This window comes from Lacerta agilis, chromosome 18 (genome assembly GCF_009819535.1).
Source record: "Lacerta agilis isolate rLacAgi1 chromosome 18, rLacAgi1.pri, whole genome shotgun sequence".
NCBI lineage: Eukaryota > Metazoa > Chordata > Lepidosauria > Squamata > Lacertidae > Lacerta > Lacerta agilis.
This window is the reverse complement of record NC_046329.1, coordinates 772258-793065: the sequence shown is the minus strand read 5'-3', so window position 1 is coordinate 793065 and position 20808 is coordinate 772258. Positions and strand designations below refer to the sequence as shown.

At 52.7% G+C, this 20808-nt stretch overlaps 1 protein-coding gene across 1 annotated transcript in view; it reads left to right on the top strand.

The window, feature by feature from the left end:
* The window catches only part of GNG7 (G protein subunit gamma 7), a 70277-nt gene that overhangs the window by 13568 nt on the left and 35901 nt on the right, over positions 1-20808 (top strand). Inside the window, exon 2 of the mRNA XM_033136647.1 lies at positions 5049-5117. The gene's annotated coding sequence lies outside the window, so the exon portion shown is untranslated. The remainder of the gene's footprint in view (positions 1-5048; positions 5118-20808) is intronic.

The window sequence follows — 20808 nt, the reverse complement described above, 5'->3', positions numbered from 1 at the left end:
ATGAAAGGACCAACTGAGAAATACAAGTCACCTTGAGAACTTTTCTGCAGTAAGCTATGAATAAATGTAACAATAGATAAATCATTTTGAAAGCAAACCCTGGATTTCGCCACTAGCGGTGCAGAATTTTGGGACCCACCTTATTTCTGTTGATGAGAGGTTGTTTTAAACTGTTTTTAATGTTGTGTTTTGATTCTTGAAGGGCAGGTAATAAATAATGATAATCATCATCATAATAAACTGCAGTCTGAAATTATATTGCTGAGATATCCTTCTTAATGGTGCTGCAAATAAAAAAAAGCTGCTAGCACATTTGCAAAGCTAAGCAGGGTCTGGTATAGTTTCAGATTGGATGGGGGGGCTTAAGTTGAGATTCCTGCCTTGCAGGGGGTGGACGAGATGACCCTTGGGGGTCCCTTCCAACTCTACAGTTCTACAATCCACACTGAGAACTAGGCCCTTGTTGCGTGGGGACGGAGGGGGGTTGAGATGCTGGTTGGCCACAGGCGGAGAAATGAGCAGAAGTGGTCCAGGGTGACCCTGGTTGGGTCCTGGGCAGGATAGGATTGACTGGGGTGGCATGGGCAGACTCTTCCTGTTCGCCTGTGGGTCCCTGAAGCACTGAGCCACCCTCTCCCTGTCATTCTTCTCAGTCCTTAGCTCCTTCTGATCTCCCTTGCAGGGAAAGTCTCCCCCTCCCACCCTGCTGTCCTTGGAGTGGAGGAGAGCCCTAGCAGGAAAGGCAGCAAACATCCTGTCTTCTCTGTAGCTGCGGCAGCCATTGCTCTTCCTGATCACGTTTCTCTTCTCCCCCCCCTCTCTCTCATTGTCTCTCTCCCCACCCCTCCCCTGTAGCCCTGGGGTCCGTCCTTCCTTCCTTCCTTCCTTCCTTCCTTCCTTCCTTCATCTCGCAGCATCTGTGTATATGCCCCCCCCCCCAGCAGTTGCCATGAAGACGGGGCTGGCAGCAGAGCCATAAATAAAAGTCCTGTTGAACTGCATCCATCGGAGGCTCTGTGCCAAGCGCAGGATTTTTTTCAGGGGGTGGGGCTCCTCCTCATCCTGCTGGCAAAGCTCCCCGAGATTACTGAGCTGGGCTGAGCTTCCAGGACTGGGCAGGCTCCCTCCCTCCCAGAGCTTAGAATCCTAGAATCCCAGCACTGCTGAGTTGGAAGGGACCTTGAGGGTCATCTAGTCCAAGCCGCAGGCACCCTCCTTGGGGAGACCTCAGTGGGTCCCATGCCTTGGAAGTGCCAGTGGGGGGGAGTGGTGTGGTCCTGCTGTGTGTAAAGCAAGGGGGCCGGAAGGACGGCAGCTGCCCCCCCCCCCCGCATCAGGCGACTAGGCTGGCCAAGCCTTTGGACCGTGGGAAGCTGCATCCCAACTTGCCAAAGCGAAATACAAATAAATGAAATGTTACACGGATTCTCTTACAGCTCAGTACTCAAAGGGCTGTTTTATGGATGGGCTGCTTGCTGGGGTGGGTGGGTGTCATTGCTTAGACTCAGACCTGCAGTGTGTTGGGGGGCCTGGCTGTTCCCAATGATTGATTTATTTGTTTACATCAGTGTTAGAAACTCAGGTATATACATTAATTGCCAAATGGCACCTTAAACCTTGGTTGCGGTCACCACAACAGAATGTCCAGGTGCCTTTTTATGGTGGGAATATCATCATCATCATCATCATTCATTTAATTTCTATTCTGCTTTATATTTTAAAGACACAATCTGAAAGTGATTTACAACACATGAAAGCATCAAATAAAACACTCCAGAATAAAACAAATCCAAGCTTCCGGGAAAGTATTTCAGATCCTTGTCTAAGTGACATTTTACATTCCCCATATTTACTTACCTACTTAATTTATAGAGCTGCCCCATAGCAGAAGGACTCTTGGAAGGCAGTGTGGTGTAGTAGTTAGAGCAGGGTTCAGCAAGGTTTATCTTGCCTGGGCCGGATCGGTCCCATGGAGATCCTTCTGTGGGCTGGATCGTGCATGTGCTCGGTTTCCGGTGCCATGGAAGTGAGTCGCTGCGCTGTGCTGCACCGGTTTAGCGCAGCACGCGAGCAGGTGGCTTGGTTCAAACGACCTCTGTGGGTCGCTTCCGGCCCATGGGCCTTAGGTTGCTGACCCCTGGGTTAGAGAGTTGGATGAGGACCTGGGAGATGAAGGTTCGAATCCCCACTCCATCATGAAGCTCACTGGGTGACCTTGCAGTCATTCACAACCTCTTTGCCTCTTTCACAGGGTCGTTGTAGGGATTAACAGAGGAGGGGGTGAACTATGGACTCCTTGGGATAGAAATGAGCTCTTCTGCTGAACTGTTTAAGAAAGCCAGAGGGACCAGCCAGCCAGAGACATCAGTCGCCAACCTGGTGCCCCGAGATCTTCCCATGGCCCCAGTTGGACCTACGCCGGTCACGAAACGCACCTGGCATGTTTCGAACACTGCTCCCAAGCCCCCTGAGCCAAAACCTCCCTCTTCATTTCAATTCTATATGCACATGTGCCATTTCAGTGTGATTTAGCTCTTGTGTGGTTTCGCTTATATGGCTTGAGAAAGTAATCTGATGTCAGGGAAGGAGTCTTCAGCTTGAGAATGGTCGCTGTTAAAGTGTGTGTTGGGTTGGGGGGGGGAAGCATGATGGAACAGGATCCTGCCCTGCCTTGGGCACTCTCCGCTCAGGGCTCCTTTCTTCCTCCCTGCAAAGGAGCCTTTGTTGCAGCCTGGCCGGGGTGGGGGGGTGGGGGGGCGTGGGCTTGCATCACTGGTGCTTGCATCAGGGCCGCGGAGTGCCAGCCGCCAGCCTGCCTTCTCTGTGTGTGTCTCTTGGGGAGGGCTGCAGCAAGAGAGACGTCTGGCGGGGGCACTCAGCAACTGCGCCCTCTCTCTTCTCTTGGCACATATGCTGGATTGCAATGAGACCTCTCAGCAAAACCTGCATTTACCGCCAAAGACAATGTTGAACGTAGCATTCATGAATCCTCGTTGTGTGTTGTGGAAACCTGGCTACTCTTTCCATGTTATCTCTGTCCTGATAAGGAAAGCCACCTTGCCTTTGTCTGAATGCCACTCCCTGCTAACAACTGGCGGATGAATGAACTTGGATCGAATTGTCAGATTGCAGGGGCAGTGCAAAAGAACATAGATTATCAAATGGTGGAGCTGGAAGGGACCCTGAGGACCATCCAGTCCAACTCCCTGCAATGCAGGAATATGCACCTGTCCCTTACAGGGATTGAACCTGCAACCCTGGCGTTACCAGCCCCACACTCTCACCTGTGGAGCTCTCTGCATTTTCTGGAATTTTCCCCTGTAGCATTGCCAGAGTTTCACCAGCATGTGCGCCCTGTGTTGGTTCAGCTTGATCAGATGGGAGGTGCAAGTCGTCGCTCAGCAACTGCACTCTGCGAGAAGAGCAGGATCAGAACTCAGGCAGTGCTCTGTCTCTCCCTCTGCATGGTAGACAGCCCCTCACCCTTCAGCTGCCTCTGCTGCTGCCTCCTCTTCCTCCACCTGCTCTCATGTATCTCTGCTGAAGCTGGCTTGGCTGTGATAGAATTATAGACTTGTAGAGCTGGAAGGGAAGGGACGTGGGTGGCACTGTGGGTTAAACCACAGAGCCTAGGGCTTGCTGATCAGAAGGTTGGCAGTTTGAATCCCCGCAATGACGGGGTGAGCTCCCGTTGCTCGGTCCCAGCTCCTGCCAACTTAGCAGTTCAAAAGCACGTCAAAGTGCAAGTAGATAAATAGGTACCGCTCCGGCGGGAAGGTAAACGGCGTTTCCATGTACTGCTCTGTTTCACCAGAAGCAGCTTAGTCCTGCTGGCCACGTGACCCGGAAGCTGTACGCCGGCTCCCTCGGCCAGTAAAGCGAGATGAGCGCCGCAACCCCAGAGTTGTTCGTAACTGGACCTAATGGTCAGGGGTCCCTTTACCTTTACCTAGAGCTGGAAGGAACCCCAAGGGACACCTGGCCCAACCTCCTACAATGCAGGAATCTCAGCTAAAGCATCCATGACAGTTAGCCATCTGCTTAAAAAGGATAGAGAGTCTGCCAGAGATCTGGAAAGGGCTCCAACACAGGGGCAGAACAGCTGCTTGGTGTGCAGAATGCCCCGGGTACAATGCTGGGGAGACCCCCCCCCCTCCATCTGCATTCCAAGCAGGTGCCCTACCGTGTTGTTTTAGAACTGGCTGCCATCCTGCTTCCCCCCCCCTGGCAATTGGTTGCTTGGCTTTATGATGTTATTAATTGTTGCAATGGCTTTATTGATTTGCTTTTATGTAAGCTGCTCTGGGAGAGGCTTTGTTGGCTGAAGAGCAGGATAAAAATATCTCCAGCAAACAAAGGAGTGGAGCCAATGGTGGCTGGTAGTCTTTCCGCCCCCAGCTTTCCCCAAACTGGTGCCCTCCAGAGGTTTTGGAGCAGAGCTGCTGTTGCCCTGTAGGCAGCACCTGGAGGGTGGTTGCTGAGGCAGTGGATGTGCCTGTCCTCTGAAATTGATCTCCCTCCCCTCCCTCTCTGGAGACTGTGCTTGAGGTCAGTGCTGGCAGAGGCTGTTATGAACATCAGAGGAGCCGAGCTGCTGGATCAAGCCAGCACCCCTCTTTGGGGAAACTCCTGCACACGAGAGCCCTCTCCCCTCCTGCGGTTCTGCCTCTGACCATAGAGGGAGAGCAGAGCCAGCCTGGCTAGGAGTCATGGGTAGCCATTTCCTCCTCCATGAATTGGTCCCGTCCTCTTTTGAAGCCACCCAGGTTGGTGGCTGTTGCTGCTTCCTGCGGGAGTGAGTTCCACAGTGTAAATCTGCACCGCATGAAGAAGGCCCTTCCTTTTACCTGCCCCAAATCTCCCACTGCCCACGAGTTCCAGTCTTCTTTCTCCATGCTAGGCATAATTTTGTAGACTTCTCTCAGGTACCAGCAGCTCCCAATTTACGCAGGGGCTGCATTCCAAGGTATCGCACATATCACTGCCTGTGTTGTGCAGTAGTGTTGGCTCCTGTTATCTTATCGTGCTCTTTGCTGTTTCTGTTTCAGGAAGCCAGGCCTCAGCCTCATCTAAGGGAGCAAGATCCCTGGGATTCCATTTTGCTGTCTGCTTAACAGGTAAGTCCTGGCGAGGCCACGATGAGCAGCTGTGCTGTAGCTTGGGCTCCACCACCGGAAAGGGCGTTTCTCTTGCCCCTGCTGCCTGCATTTCCGCCGCCTGCAAAGGGACCATGAGGAGAACCTCGGAAAGCAGGTCCAGCTCCCCAAAAGGTGGCAACACGAGAACAGGCCTTTTCGGTGGTGGCTCCCTCATTGTGGGATGCTCTTCCCAGAGAGGCTTGCCTTTGGCTGTTAAATCTTCTGTGACCTGTCAAAGCTGTTACAGTACTATGATTATTTTATTATCATGCTGTTTATTACTCTGCTTTTTATTACTTTTGTATTACTGTGCTCCATAAAATGGGTTTTTAATGTTGGGATCTTCTGGCAAAGGTATAGAAATCAAATAAATGAATTAAATAGAAGTGAGTTGGCCTTTGCACAATAAATCCTCAACTTAAGTGAGTTGGCCCTTGCCCAATAAATCCTCGCTCCGCAGCAGTAATGAAAGGCTTTTTGCAGCTAACAACCTGATGGGGGAAACGCCGAGCCAGCAAATCAGGATGGCTGCTCAGCAAACAAGTTGTCTGAGATGTCAATTGCACATGAATATAACAGCAAAAAATAAAGACGGAAGCAGCCACCTGAAGAGCAACACACCACAACAAAAAGAAGATTCTGCAAAAAACACAGATTGGATTTTCTTTTTTCTTTTTCTTTTTTAAAAAAAAGGATATAAAGGCTACTCCGCATTTACATGGGAGTTATGTTCCGAGGCACCGAGTGTTTAAGTGAAATTGTGTATATTACAAACGCCACTGGAAAATCCTGCAAACACCCTCTAAATCTTTGGGAACCCTTGAAAATACCTTTAAAAACTAGCAGCACTCATCAAATCCACTACAATCACTCCCTCCAAGCCTCCTTGCTCTCCACAGGCCTCAAAATTCAGAGCACTGTTTTGCCATTTTTGTGCTCTTTTGAGGGCGGTGTTTGCTCCTTTTTGTGTCACTTCCCGGTTCGTGGCGATGTGCCCACCCCCCAAGCACACATAAATGGGGAGCTGCTGCCTGTACTACAGTGCTAAACAAAAAGAGTCTAAAGGAAGCATTTTAATTTAAGGAAGACCTTGCATGATATCAACTTTGGGATTTGAGAGTGCCTCTGCATTTGTTGCTCCATCAAGGAGTAGAGAGTCCCAAATCTTGCCAAAAGTGATTACAGCGGTACCTCGGGTTACAGACACTTCAGGTTACAGACTCCGCTAACCCAGAAACAACGCTTCAGGTTAAGAACTTTGCTTCAGGATAAGAACAGAAATCGTGCTCTGGCGGCGCAGCGGCAGCGGGAGGCTCCATTAGCGAAAGTGGTGCTTCAGGTGAAGAACAGTTTCAGGTTAAGAACGGACCTCCGGAACGAATCAAGTTACTAACCCGAGGTGCCACTGTATTAAGTCGGGAGGAGGGAGGCAGAGAGGGGGAGAGGGTCACCAAAGCCACTTTTTATTGACCAAATGTCTGCAGTTAGTTTCTGATTTGCCTTCTTTTTTTCTGATAGGGGAGTGGGGGGGGGGAAGCAAAAAAGGCACCTTGAGCTTGGGAATAAAAGGCAGCACTTTTAAGTGCTTTTCTTTTAGTGAGTGAGTCCCGCCTTCAAGAGAGCTTTCCTAGGAAGCCTTATGGGCCCAGGAACAGGGCAGCCCCACGGCTGTTGCACTCCTTTATTTTGCACCGGCACGGAGGGGAATCACTTAGTGGAGTTTTTGTCCTGGGTGGAACCCTTTCTTGGTCTTCCAGTTCTAGGTAGGGGATAGAGCAAGCCCTTGTCATTGGGAGAATGGTATACAGAGCCTGCCATTGTCTCCTCCAGTGGTGTAGTGGTCGGGGTGTGTGTGGGTGTGTGGTCCATACAGAACCATAGAGTTTGAATGGACCACATGCAGTGGTGTCCCTGTCTCCAGCACCCCCACCAGCAGAGTAGGAGGAGCTTCTTATTCCTCTTACAAACCCCTTTGTTAAAAACAACAACAACCAGAAAACACCTCAGTGACATAAATAAAGCTAAGCATTCAGGAACACTGAAAACAAAAGGCACTCCAATCTCCAGCATGTGGGAGATTGTGGGCTCCAGCGGAGCCCCCCAGGCTATCCTTCCCCGAGTCCCTTTTGACCTGTAAAGATGGCAGCTTGTATCCTAGCTATGTTTCATGCTGAGTAAACCCATTGAAATAAAATTACCCAAGATAGTCTCGCCTGTTGATTTCCATGGGTCCGATCCAGCAGAACATCTTCCTGCATATTCTGCACCCCTCCAGACCTGGGAGCCTGTGCCGGAAGCTGCCCTGTGCCCTTGACCCACCTAGTTGAAGCTTGCTACACTGACTGGTGGCAGTGGCTCGCTCTCCAAGGTGGCAGGCCAGTGGGACGTTATCTGGCAGTGTCACGGGGGGGTTGGACCAGGCACCTTCTCCCCCCCCCCCAGCAGGTGGTCCACTGGTGGTCCACTTTGGCTGGTACCAGGAAGTTGCCCCATAAAGGGGAGCAATGGAGCATACCTTGATGAGCGCGGCTCCTTTCTCGAGAGGAGATCCCGGCTTCTCCCAAACTCCGGGGCTGGGGATGTGCCTGAGCTGATCCTGAGGATGCCTCTGAGCTTGTCCTGGGTGCATCTGAGCGTAAGATGGGGCTGGTGCCTGCTGGCTCAGGGGTAGGCTATTTTAAAGGGAGACCTAATTAGTAATTGGGTCTCGGTTGGCCACTACCAAAGTGCCCTAGTTGTGGTTCACGCCCAGGCGGCAGCAGCAGCAGCAGCAGCAGCAGCAGCAGCAGCAGCAGCAGCGGAGAGTGCCCACAAGGGGGCAGCAGACGCCCGCGCGGTGCATGAAGGAAGATGCTCCTGATGAGAAGAGCTTCCCCTGCCTCAGTTTCGGGGGACTTTCTCTCTCCCTGTCTCCGCAAACAAGAGCACTGGGCAAGCCTGCAGCCACCAGCAGGCACATGGCAGCCCTGAGGGTTTTATTGCAATATTTCACAAAGGTGAGGCTAAAGCATTCGATTGGATCCAAGGTTTGTTTGTTGGTGTTCTCAAACCCCAGTGCAATGCTAGCTTTACTGGGTGGCCTCTCGCCCTCTCATTCTCTCCCCGAAGTTGGGATGAAAAGGAATCTTAGAATGGAAGCGAGTTCGGAGGGACCCCCAAGGGACATCCAGTCCAACCTCCTCCAAGGCAGGAATCTCAGCTAAAGCATCCCTGACAGATGGCCGTCCAACCTCTGCCTATGCACCATGGCGTCTCTTCTCTTAGCGGTCATTCCTCCTCTGGTCACTGCTGTGGATGCACGACCCGACTGTCTGTCTCCAGGCACTGCGGTCGCCTGCTAAGGATTCCCACATGGCAGGGTTGGCGTTGCCAGCCTTCAGGCCACACTGGCAGGCACCTTTGTTCTGCCAACGGGCCTGGAGCCAGCTGCCTGCCAGCTCCCTGCAGAGCATGTGCTTGGTGAATCTGCCACCTTCCATTCTGTGGACAAGACCAAGCCAGCTGGACGTTGTTGCTGGGGGCTCTGCCTGCCGTGGGATGGCCACAATCCTGACGCAGCGCATGTGGAAGGTGCTACATATATAATATTATGTACATGATATAAAGTAGGATGCATTTGCCTTGGAAGACCACACTCTGTGTTTGGGAATTGTTTTTAAGATTTTCAGTAAAGGGGGGTGGGGAGAAAATAGGACCATGACCCTCATGGATCTCTGGGGAACAGACTGGTGTAAATAGAAGCACCTGAAGCTGCAGTATCCCAAGCCAGACTATTAGTCTGCCTGGCTGAGCATTGGCTGTCCAGGGTTTCAGGCAGGGGGTGTCTTCTCTCCCAGCCCTACCAGAAGATTATTTAATCCTCATTGTTATTTCTCATATTTCTATACCACCCTTCAGGCGACAGTCATAGAATCCTAGAGTTGGAAGGGACCCCCGAGGGTCATCCAGTCCAACCCCCTGCAATGCAGGAACCTTTTGCCCCATGTGGGGCTTGAACCCACGACCCTGAGATTAAGAATCCCATGCTCTACTGACTCAGCTATACGTTTTTAGTACAAAAAACCCAAAAGTACATAGTGTAGTAACAAACTGAAATAATCCCCCCAGCCCAGTTTAAAAGGCCATAAATTGTTTAATTAGCCAAAGGCCTTCAGGGGTTGAACCTGGGACCTTTGGCCTGCAGGGTGGGATATGATGGAGCCCAAATCTGTTATGTGCTATGCACTGTCCAGATTGACCTGGGGGGGGGCTGTGCAGCCCCCCCCCATTTTCCTCTGCAAGGGCTTTGTGAGATCTTCCACAGCACTTTGTACAGAGGGACGTGGGGCCAAATATTTGCCTGGCAACCTGCCCTACCACTAAAAAAAAATCCACCCACCCACTCTTCGCTCCTCCCACCCACCTCTTTGCAACAGGGAGCAGGTGCTGGCCTGCTGCTCTCGTTCATCTTCATCCCTCTAATTAGGGTGAGCGCTCGCTAATGGAATCTCATTGCCCACTGGGTTTTTTTTGGGTAGAAATTGTTCTCTCTGTCATTGCAGAGAGATGATGATGGCAGAGGGCTAAAAATAGGCCTGCAGGTCACACTCTGCCACCATGAATCTCTGGGGAGGAAATGGCTGCCGGGACACCAGGGCTCTCTCTGGGACTTAGGCTGCCTCTGTCCCTGGAGGGAGGGCTGTGAGTGGGGGCCCATTGCCGTTTCAGAGACATCTTTCCCCGATTGTGCATCCCAGCAAAGGGGAGCAAGGGACTCTGAATCTCGGGACTGTGGGTTTGAGCCCAACGTTTGGCGAATGATTCCTGTCCAGCTCTACCATTCTATGATTCTAAGCTGGAAAGTGGGCAGAGGAGATTTGCTGAGATGGTGGAGGGTCTGGAAACTAAGCCTTATGAGGAACGGTTGCGGGAGCTGGGGGTGTTTTGCCTGGAAAAAAAGGAGTCTGAGAGGAGATATGATGGTCACCTTCAAATATCTGAAGGGCTGTCACATGTAGAGTTGGAAGGGGCCCCGAGGATCATCCAGCCCAACCCCCTGCAGTGAGCTATCCCAGGTCCTTGAGGTGTGCTGGGCGAGTGAGGTGGCCTCTGCAGCTGGGGTGCCCACAGTGGGTTGGTGTAGGGGGGCAGTGCCAACCTATCCCTCTTCCTTCCAGCAGTGACACTCCTCCTGTTACATCAAAGTGAGGTCACTCTCTACGTCCCTCTCCCGGCTGAGCCCATGACCTTGTAGCCCAGAAGTCAGGCCGCTGGTGAGCCACCCTGATACGCACTCCCTGGTGCACTGCCGCCTTGCGTAATGCACAGTGTTTCCCTTGCGAATCCCATCAGGTGCTGCTACCTGTCCCTGCCTGACTCAGCTAATGAGGCCTCTGGCAATTAGCCTTCACGGGAACAGTATGCAACGATGTGCCGGGCGCGTTCCTGCGGGATGAGCCTGCCGTGTGCATGAGCGTCAGTCACATCAGCCCAGCTCCTGTGGGCGCATCCATTGCTCTGGGATGCTGAGGGAGGGCGGGGGGCACAGGTGCGTTGCATAACATATCCATCGGTTGCCTTTGGGGGGAACCTGACTCTCACCAGCAAGGGGGTTGACACTCGGGAGACTCACGCCAGCAGCACCAAGAAGATGCTGCCCCCGTGGGAGCTAGCTGGGCCCTTTCTCAGGAAGCTCCAAGACCAAGCCATTTACTGTCGGAGGTGCATGCCGAGGTGTGTGTTTGGGTGTGGGGTGGTTTGCACCTTCCTTCTCCAGACTATGATTACATTTGTACACTGCCCTTAGGGGCAGATGGGGCTTTTCCACCTGGGAAGGAAGGAAAACTCTGACTCTGAACCTTGTGGCTATATTAATTTATGAGAAAGGCTTTGGGGAGTAAACCCAGAGGAAGATTCTATACCTGCTGCCTTGTGGTACATTTTTGGGAGAAGAAAGGCTCAGGAGTAAATCCTACACAGATCTGGAGCGGAGCCCCTAAGCAACTCCTGCAGCCAAGCTGGTGCCAAACGTCTTGCTCTGCTTTCCTTTGGACCCCCACCAGCCAGGTTGAGAGGGGGCTCTCGTCCTCTGGGCAGCACAGGACCCACAGACACACGGACAAACTTGCGCCCCAGAGAGGTAACTTGGGTGCTGCTCACGCAGCAGGTTGGCTTCACTCCTGGAGGCACACTCCGTTGTCTCTCAAGACAGACAGATGCCAACAATACAATATACAGTCGTACCTTGGAAGTTGTTCGACTTCCAAAACAATCGGAAACCAAAACACAGGAAGCTCCTGCAGCCAATCGGAAGCTGCAGAAGCCCTGCCGGACGTTCGGCTCCCAAAAATAGTTCACAAACTGGAACAATCACTTTTGGGAACCAAAACGTTCGAGAACTAAGCTGTTCTCGGTATACTGTCCTTCCTCCAAAAACCCCAGGGCAGTTCGTGAAAGAGAAATGCAAGGGAAGAATACAAAAAAAAAAAAAAAAACACAGAATAAAACAGCAACAGAAGCAAACCAATTTTCCCCCTCCCACAAACCCATTTTAAAAGCTGCACACCTGGCCCGGTTATGCAGAATTTGGCTGTTTATCGAGTGGGGCAGGAGAGGCCCCAAACAAGTGCAGCTCCTCCAGCTCAGTGTCAGGATACAGGTGAGCCTGTGTGGAAATGGGCCTTTCCCTAGCAGAAACGCCACTGCAGCAGGCCATGGGACGGTAGAGGGAGCCAAGCCTTGCCAGGAACGAGTCCCAGGGGGAACGTTGCCTCAAGCGAGTTGTGTGACCAAGTTTGAGCCTGAAATACCCATCTGCATGTGCAGGGGTTTTATGTTTTCTAAGAAGTGTGCAATCTCCCTCCCCCCCTCTGTGTGTGTGTGCTTCCCAAGAAAAAGGGACTTCTCTCCGTATCATCTGAGCTTGCTCTGGAAAGCAGAAGTGACTGCCATGCAATTGACACAAAGGGCCCGGGTCTTGTGAAATGGGAGCTCCCGCAGAATTACACCCATGACTCGGCCGTGGCTGGCGAGGAAGGGCACAGCTGAGATAACTCAGTCGGTAGAGCGTGGGGCTCTCAGGCTTGTGGGTTCGAGCCCCATGTTGGGCAAAAGGTTCCTGCATTGCAGGAGGTTGGACTAGATGACTCGGGGGGGGGTCCCTTCCTTCCAGCTGTATGATCCTGTGATTCTATCCCTTAGATGTGGCGCAACTGGAGGGACTGAGAAGAGCTGTCAGGAGAGGGGGAGCTGTGGGGCAAGCCTGGCGGGTAGAGCTTCTCCTGGGCGTGCAAAAAGCAAAATGCAAGAACCGAGGAGTAGCTGCAGCTGGGGAGGAACCTCTGGCTTGGAGCTGTACTCCAGGGCCTCCTGGTGTTGCCTGCAAGGTGCTGGCAGGGGCTGCTGTTGGTAGTGCAGCTTTTGACACCCCTGAATTAACTCAGAAAGCCACCGGGTGCCTTCAGGGGGGAAGCCAAAGGGCTGCACCTCACTGGGTGTCAGATTGCACTGAAAGGATCTGAGCTGGGCTGGGAGAGAGCCAGAAGGGCCTCAGCTGAGGCCATGCACTTGCTTTTGCCCCCCCCCATGGGCGGGGCAGGGGTAGCGGGGGAAGTGGCGCAGCACCTGCTCTGCCTGCAGAAGGCAGGGTTTGGGAGTCAGTGTAGGCACCACTGAGCTAGTTGAGCCTAAAGCTCTGGCTGTGTATGGTAATACTGGGTTGGGTTTTTTGGGGGGATGCAGGCGGGGGGAGAGGAGGGGCAGAGAGAGCTGGCTTGAATCCCAGCTCCACTGTGTTCTTGCAATGGACCTGCACAGGACACCTCGGCCTTGCCCCCACCCCACAAGAGACTAACCAGTGGGGTGACTAGAAAGCGAAGTGGCAGAGGGCTTCCTGGAAGGGAGGAAGTGGCTCTTTGGAAGAAGAGGAAGCACGCCAAAGAGCTTTCTACTTGCCTGCGTCTGCTCATTATCCGGCAGCCCTGCTTCTGGGGTGGGGGGCAAGATTTGGCTGTGATCCAGGGACTGGCAGTGATGCAGCCTTGCCTCTCCTCTCCTCTCCTCTCCCCCACTGCACCCCAGAGTCCATTTGGGGCTCTCCTTCAGACGCTTTCTGCTGTGGGTGCTGCTGGATTGAGGGGGCAGCTTCACGGGGAAGCACATTTGGATGTTGCACGTTCTGGGGGGGGGGTGCGAGGGGGGCCTGAGAGAGTGGAGGGCAGTCCCCTGGATCCTGCTCTGCTGATTTTCTTGCTTCCTTGCCTGCAAATACGGCAATGGTTGGATGCCTCTGGTTATGCTGCTTGCTTCGAGGGCTGCAGACAACACGGTCAAATTGCAGGATGTATACAAATAACACAAACCGTGAGAGTATTCAATCATACACACACACACACACACACACACACACACACACATATACAACCGGAGGGGATATAATCCATAACACATACAAATGTCTCAAAAGAGGCAATTAAGATTCCAAAAGTGCAATGTTCAATGTGCAAAAAGTTCAATGTGATAAGGTGCTCAAGTCTCTTAGGCGTCCACATCTGTTTTCCGACGGGCGGCTAGCTTGCATTGTCCCCGTTTCACTGTTATGCTCACTGTGTACACTGCAATTATTATTATTGTTTAAGAAGAAGTCCGTCCCTTGAAGAAACGATAACAGTGAAACGGGGATAATGCAAGCTAGCCGCCCGTCGGAAAACAGACGCGGACGCCTAAGAGACTTGAGCACCTTATCACATTGAACTTTTTGCACATTGAACATTGCACTTTTGGAATCTTAATTGCCTCTTTTGAGACATTTGTATGTGTTACGGATTATATCCCCTCCGGTTGTGTGTGTGTGTGTGTATGATTGAATACTCTCACGGTTTGTGTTATTTGTATACATCCTGCTTCTAGGGCCGGGCAATACATCAAAAACAGTTTGAAGTCCATCTCGTGATATTGGTTTCATAGTGGTTGACCAGGCAGTATATTGCGAATCATGATATATGGGGGGGGGGGCTATACAAAAATCTCAATGCAGGAGAAACCGGTGAAGCCAGCTGGTGCTTCTCTGTAGCCCCATCCTTATTTCAGACATCATGATCCATCAGTATATTGTGATGTTTAGCTGGTGATATATCACAATGTTGAAAACCAGATATTGCTCAGCCCTCCTTGCTGCTTTGAACAACCAAAGCAACTCCAACTTGTGTGGCCTTGCAGCTTGTGTGCCTTATATGCTCTCAGAGTGTGTCTCTCTCCTCCTGCCATTCATGATTTCCAGGGTGCTTTGCAATCTGGGCACGTGTGCCAACACAGCCCGGGCTCTCCCTCCCCTTTGATGCCAGGTAAGCCTCCCGCTGCTGGTCTCCCGCTTCCTCTTGCCAGCTGCAGCTTGTGCCAGGCGCCTGGGAGACAGAGCACCCCAGAGCTGGTTCAGAGGCAGTGCCTGTGCCAGGCCAAGCCTGCCAGTGCGCAGCTGCCGTGCATCTTCCCTGGCTGACTCAGAGGCAGCATCTCTCTTCCGTCACGACCCTGACGGACAGATTGCCAGCCCTGTGATTAGTGCCATCATCAGCTCCACCACCAGTCCTTATGTAACAAGGCCAGGGAGGCTGACTCCTCTGTGGCCTGCAGTTTGATGGCGATGATCATTATGTAACTGCAGGATCTGCCTTGGCTCTTGACTTTCCTTGTCTAAAAATCAGCCAGGCCAAGGTGTGGGGTCTTCCCAGACTGGCCCATGGACCACCTGGGCTCATCCAGCCTCGTTCAGGCAGTTTGTGGTGCATCTCTCCTTAGTCTTGGTTCAAATGTGTGCCCTTAGAAAGCAGAACTGTAGGGCAGAGTCGTAGTTGGAGACCTGGGTTCAATTCCCCACTCAGCCATGGGGCTCACTGGGCAACCTTGGAGCCAGTTTCTCACTCTTGGCCTAACCCTGCCTTGCAGGGTTGTTGAAGCCTCAATTACACTGGGCTGGGTCGTTTCTTTGCTGTTCTTTTGCAAACAGTAGAAAGAGCTCGCCAAACAACAGACTGCATTTCTAGGGGCTTTGGGAATCCAGAGGGCTTGAGTTGGTGGGGGCTGATCTGTTTGCCTTCACCATCAAGGCAGTGGTAGGGGAGGTGGAGGAGGAGGTGAGCAGAGCTGATTTTCGGGGGCAGAGAAATGGCCAGCAGCACTAGCAGAAGAGTTGCCGGGGAACGTCAGAAGACCTGGCCCACAGGGGGTCAGGCCCACAGGGGGGCCCGCCCCGCCCAGCCTCTTCTTCTCACCGTGGCCAAACACCCCAAAGGAGCTCTGGTTCCAGATAGACTATTGCTGGGCCTGGAGGTTCCATACAGATGCAAGAAGAGCCTGGCTGCTGGACGAGGCTGGGATGGGGCCAACCAGGTGCTCATTAGGGGAAGCCCGCAAGCAGGATCCAAGCACAAGAGCAGTTTTCCTCTCCTGCGGTGGCCAGCAACTGGGACCCCTCTCTGCCTCTGGCTGTGGAGGCAGGGCAGAGCTACCCTGGCTTGGAGCCATTGATAGCCCTCTCCACCTCCTCCGTGGGTTTGCCCAGCCCTCTTTCAAAGCAATCCAAGTGGGTGGCCATCCTGTAAAACAGGGCAAGGGGTGGACAGCCCCGTGGATGGGCATTTCGGAGCCTCTGTCTCAGGAGGAGGCGAGCTTCACTCCCATGTTAAGGGGGGACTTGGGAGCAGCAGTGGGGCCTGCGTTGCTTTAAACCAGAGGAGCCACCGAATGTTTCTTTGCTCCGACTCCAAAATGACCTGGACACTTTTGGGATTTCCTTGGAGCCGATGTGCTCAGGCTTCCTCCCAGGTGGTTTGCAGTGGCAGGTGTTGGCCACAAGGTGGCGGTGGTGGCCTTTGCCTCCCATCCACTGGTGGCAAATTTTCCATCCTGTTATTTCTGGCTGGCAGATTCCACGCTCAGGCGGCCTCATCACCGCAGTCTAGACTGCCTGGCAGAGTTAATTCCTCCATGCTTAGGTAAGCGGGACGTAGACACCTGCCAGGCAGAGTCTCCACTGTGGATACCTTTAAAAAACACAAAAACCCTCCCCCAAAAGAAGGGATTTGCCGACATATCAGACATCTTAGCCAGTGTTAGAAACTCAGATATATGAGCTAATTGCTAAATGGCACCTTAAACCAGGGGTAGGCAACCTAAGGCCCGTGGCCCAGATGCCGCCCAATCGCCTTCTCAATCTGGCCCGCAGACGGTTTGGGAATCAGTATGTTTTTACAAGAGTAGAATGTCCTTTTATTTAAAATGCATCTCTGGGTTATTTGTGGGACATAGGAATTCGTTCACTTCCCCCCCAAAAAATATAGTTTGGCCCACCACATGGTCTGAGGGACGGTGGACTGGCCCACGGCTGAAAAAGGTTGCTGACTCCTGCCTTAAACCGAGGTTGCAGTCACCACAACGGAAGGTCTAGGGCAGTGTTTTTCAACCTTTTTTGGGCAAAGGCACACTTGTTTCATGAAAAAAATCACAAGGCACACCACCATTAGAAAATGTTTAAAAAATTAACTCTGTGCCTATATTGACTATATATAAAGTAATTCTCTTGAATTTTTAAATTTTTCCCACGGCACACCAGGCAACATCTCGTGGCACACTAGTGTGCCGCGGAACAGTGGTTGAAAAACACTGGTCTAGGGGGATTTTTTTTGGCAGTGAGGATTATTATTGGTAGTAGTAGTAGTAGTAATTTCATTTCTATACTGCTTTATATTTTCAAGAAAACAGCCTCAAAGCGGTTTGCAACACATTAAGACATAAAATAAAACAATCCAGAATAAAACAAATTCAAGCTTCAAGGAAAATATTTCAGATCCTTCTCTCAGGGACATTTTGCTTTCCCCCTATTTATTTACCAGCTTAATTTATAGAGCTTCCCCATAGCAGAACTGCTCTAGGAATGCAGTGTGGTGTAATGGTGAGAATGTTGAATGAGGACCTGGGACATCAGGGTTTGAATCACCCCTCCATCATGAAGCTCAGTGGGTGACCTTGGAGTCAGTCGCAGCCTCTTCACCTATCTAACAGGGTCGCTGTAGGGATTAACTGAGGAAGGACGTGAACCATGGACTCCCTGGAGAAAAAAAGGGATATAAATGCAGTCAGTGAGCTCTTCTGTTGACCTGCTTAAGAAAGCTGGAGGGGCCAGCCAGAGGGAGATGTCAGTCGCCAACCTGGCGCCCATATGGTCACAACTGGACCTGCACCAGTCACAAAATGCACCTGGTTCCTGGGGGATTTCTAGCACTGAGCTTAGCTATGTGTATGTTGCATGGTGCAATGGGGTCATTGAGTGCTCTTGCCAGCCTGGGTTGTAGCCCTGCACATGGGATGCAATTTAGCTGACCACTTCCATACTCTGGGAAGGGCAGGGAGAAGCGGGGGGCTGCATTCCACCAGCGGGCTCATGTGGAAAAACTGTTGGGATGTTTTCCAGGACAGATTGGCTCCTGATAATGAAAATGGGCTTGGGATGCTCGGTTTATGCCAAACTTTGGCAGGGTGGGGTGTTGTGCCCCAGCTTGTCACGTGGAGCCCATTCTGAAGCTCTCACACACCTACTTAATGCACCAGCAAGAGAGCGGCTGAAGCACTCAGATTGGATTCCCCCAGACCCTCTTTGCTTGCCCACCTTTCCTGTCTGGGGAGGAGGGTGTGCTCCACCATGACTGGAGGTAGCCACAGGCGGGTGATGCTCAGCAGACGCACCTTCCTCACAGGTGCTCCCTCTGCTGCAGCAGCCGGAGGGGGGGACACAGGTGCCAAGAGAGGCTCCCTGCCCTTTCTGCACCCTCCCTTCCTCTTCTAGCTGTGCCAGCCTCAGCCACTGCTTTCCCCCCCTTCTCTTCCTTCTCCTTGGCCAGGTGCAATTTCCAATTCCTGCCAGCATCTCCCAGCTGGGGAACTTCCTGTCAACAATCTTTGCAGCTGCTCATTAGGCCTGTGGCTCCCTCAGGAATGGGGAGCAGCCTAGTGCCCTGGCAGGATGCAGAGTGCATGGGCAAGATGGGCACCCTGGTAGGGTTTTGCAAAAAAAAACTGGCGGGGTATAGCTCTGAGGAGGTGGCGCAGCAGCCAGCCTCTGTGGATCGCTTCTTTGGAGGAGGTAAAAGCCCTATCTCCTTCCTTCCTTCCTTCCTTCCGACATGGGCATTGCCACACAAGCAGAGGAGTTCCTCGCTTCTCCCCTTGGGAGACTTGCCTGTTGACCCCTGATGAGATCAGTGGAGCCTTTTTAGCAGGGCTTGGACCACTCTTTGTTGCATATCCTTCAAGGCGGATATGGGCTTTTCTTTTTCACAATGCCCATCTTCCTCTTCGCCTTCATCTGGGCAGTGCATAGTTGAACTCTGGAACTCCCTGCCGTAAGAGGCAGTTGATGGCCACCAACCTGGATGCCTTTAAAAGAGGATTAGACAAATTCATGGAGGAGGAAAGGGCTATCGATGGCTCCTAGCCACAAGGGCAACGCTCTTCCTTCCATGGTGAGAGTCAGCAATTCTTCCGAATCCCAGTTGCTGGAAACCCCAGGAGGGGAGAGTTGCTCTTGGGCTCAAATCCTGCTTAGGGGTTTCCCAAAAGAGGCATCTGGTTGGCTGCTGTGAGAACAGGATGCTGGACCAGGTGGGCCACTGGCCTGATCCAGAATCCTCTCCCACTTCTTCTGCGCAATATCCTACCCAAAAGAGAATTAAGGAGACGGGGATTGAAAAGCAGCAGCTCTGCTCACTACTTGGCGGGTGTTGCCCTTCCCTGACTTTGGCCCTGCCTTGTTTCACGGCACTTTGTTGTTTTCGCCCTTGGCCTGTGTAAAGAGTGCCTCTGAGCATGTTGTTTGCCAGGCCGGCCTTTGATATCTGGGAGGACGAGCCCCAAAGAGGACCACAATCCTGACAGCACCACAGCAGCTGGGGGGATTGTGGTCCTGAGCCGTGCAAGGCATTATAAGTCAGCCCAAGCGCTTTGAATGGGGCCTGGAAACTTATTGGCAGCCAGGATAGATGGCAAGGTTGCCTCCCTGCTAGTGGTTGAGGTGACCCTGACCCCAAACCCCCTCTGTCCCCCCCATGGCTCCCAGCAACTGCAAGGGTCTAAGGAGCCCCCTCGCTTTGCCCCCCCCTCTGGACGGAGGTGCCCTCCTCTTCCAGGAGAGGCATTGTTCTAGCATGGGCCTGATCCCCCTTTGCAGGGGGCGGCGGCGGGTGGCACCTCCTGTGTGCCCTGCAGGGCCAAGGCGAGGGGGTGAGTGGCAGTAGTGGGGGCTCCTCCTCCTCCTCCTCCTCCGCTTTCCCTTTGCAGAAAGAAGTGGAGCAGGTTGTTTTACTGTGCATCCCAAAAAAACAAAAAGTGGCGAGGAGCAGCTGCAGCTCTTTTGCAGCCATGCCAGGATTGGCCTTTGCCAGCAGGGGAAGAAAGAAGAGCCCTAACTTGCAGAGCAGGGGCAGGGTTCGCCCACCCCCACCCCTTTTGCAAAGTGTCATTGACAATCCGTTGGTCTGGCCTTGCAACTGCATGGATGGCGGGGCCTTGAGAGGACGTGCTTCCGGTTCCTGTTTGACCCAAGGAGGCTGCAGGCACCAATTCCCCAGGCGCTGCTTGGATGTCTTTCTCCCATTCCCCTGGGGGAGAGGTTTTCCAGGGGGAGATTCCCTGCAAGCTTTCCTCTTGCCCCTGCCCTGGAAAAAGGCGGCGTTCTTCTCCACCCTCGCTGGTGAGGGGGATCTATTCCTGCTTCCAAAAACTGCATTCTGTGTGTGCGCTTTCTTTAAAAATACCTTCCAGAAATGGTTTGAAAATCCCCATCTGCTCCCCTCTTCCGTCTGATGCACGCAGGCCCCCCCCCCTCACTGCCAGCGCCAATGATGCCTCATCATCCCTCTTTGCTAATAAGGGAGTCGCACCACCATCCCCTTCTTCCCTAAGCCGGTTGCCATGGCTCCTTTTTTGGGTGTGGGTTTGACTTGGAAGCCCAAAATACCATCTGATTCAGAGCCTGTGGTTGGAGCGTTGGGAGTTCTGCTCTTTGCACAAAGTGTTGTTTCATTCTCTTCAGCCAGGAAGAGGGTGGTGCTGGTGGAAGACCCCCCCCCCCTTTGCTCTGCGTGCCTCGATTCTTTGCCTCATTGTGGAGGCCTTGGTACCTTTTTGGAATCGTCTCTGTGGTGTTTTCTGAACTTGCCTCCTTCCTTGTGCATGGAGCAGTCCCTTCCCAGCGGCCGCTCCTGCTTTGCCAGTTCTGATCTAGAGGAACCCTTTGGCCTGTTCTTCCAGGGCAGGAACAGTCAGCTGGGGACAAGGGTGGGGTGGGGGGAGCCCCCAAAGCCGCTCCCCCCCCCACCTTCCAGAAGTGGCTTCCTGGCTGTTCCTTGCTGACCCCCCCCCCCCCTTTCTCTGTGCCAGCCTTGCTGTAGCTTCCCTGAGGTCGGTAAGTTCAGAAGGAGCAGCTTCCTGCTCCGGAGCTATTACAGGACATCCCGTTCCCTTGAAGGCTTCCCCAGCTGCCACCTTTGAGCCTCTGCTGCCCACCCTCCCACAATCCTGCAGCCAGCAAGCTGGAAGGAAGCATTTCTTAGAAAACCTCAAGCATCCAGCCAGGCCTGCAGCAGCGCAGAGGCAAGGCTGAGGCTCCCTCTGCAAAAGTGGAGCTGCACAAGAATCATAG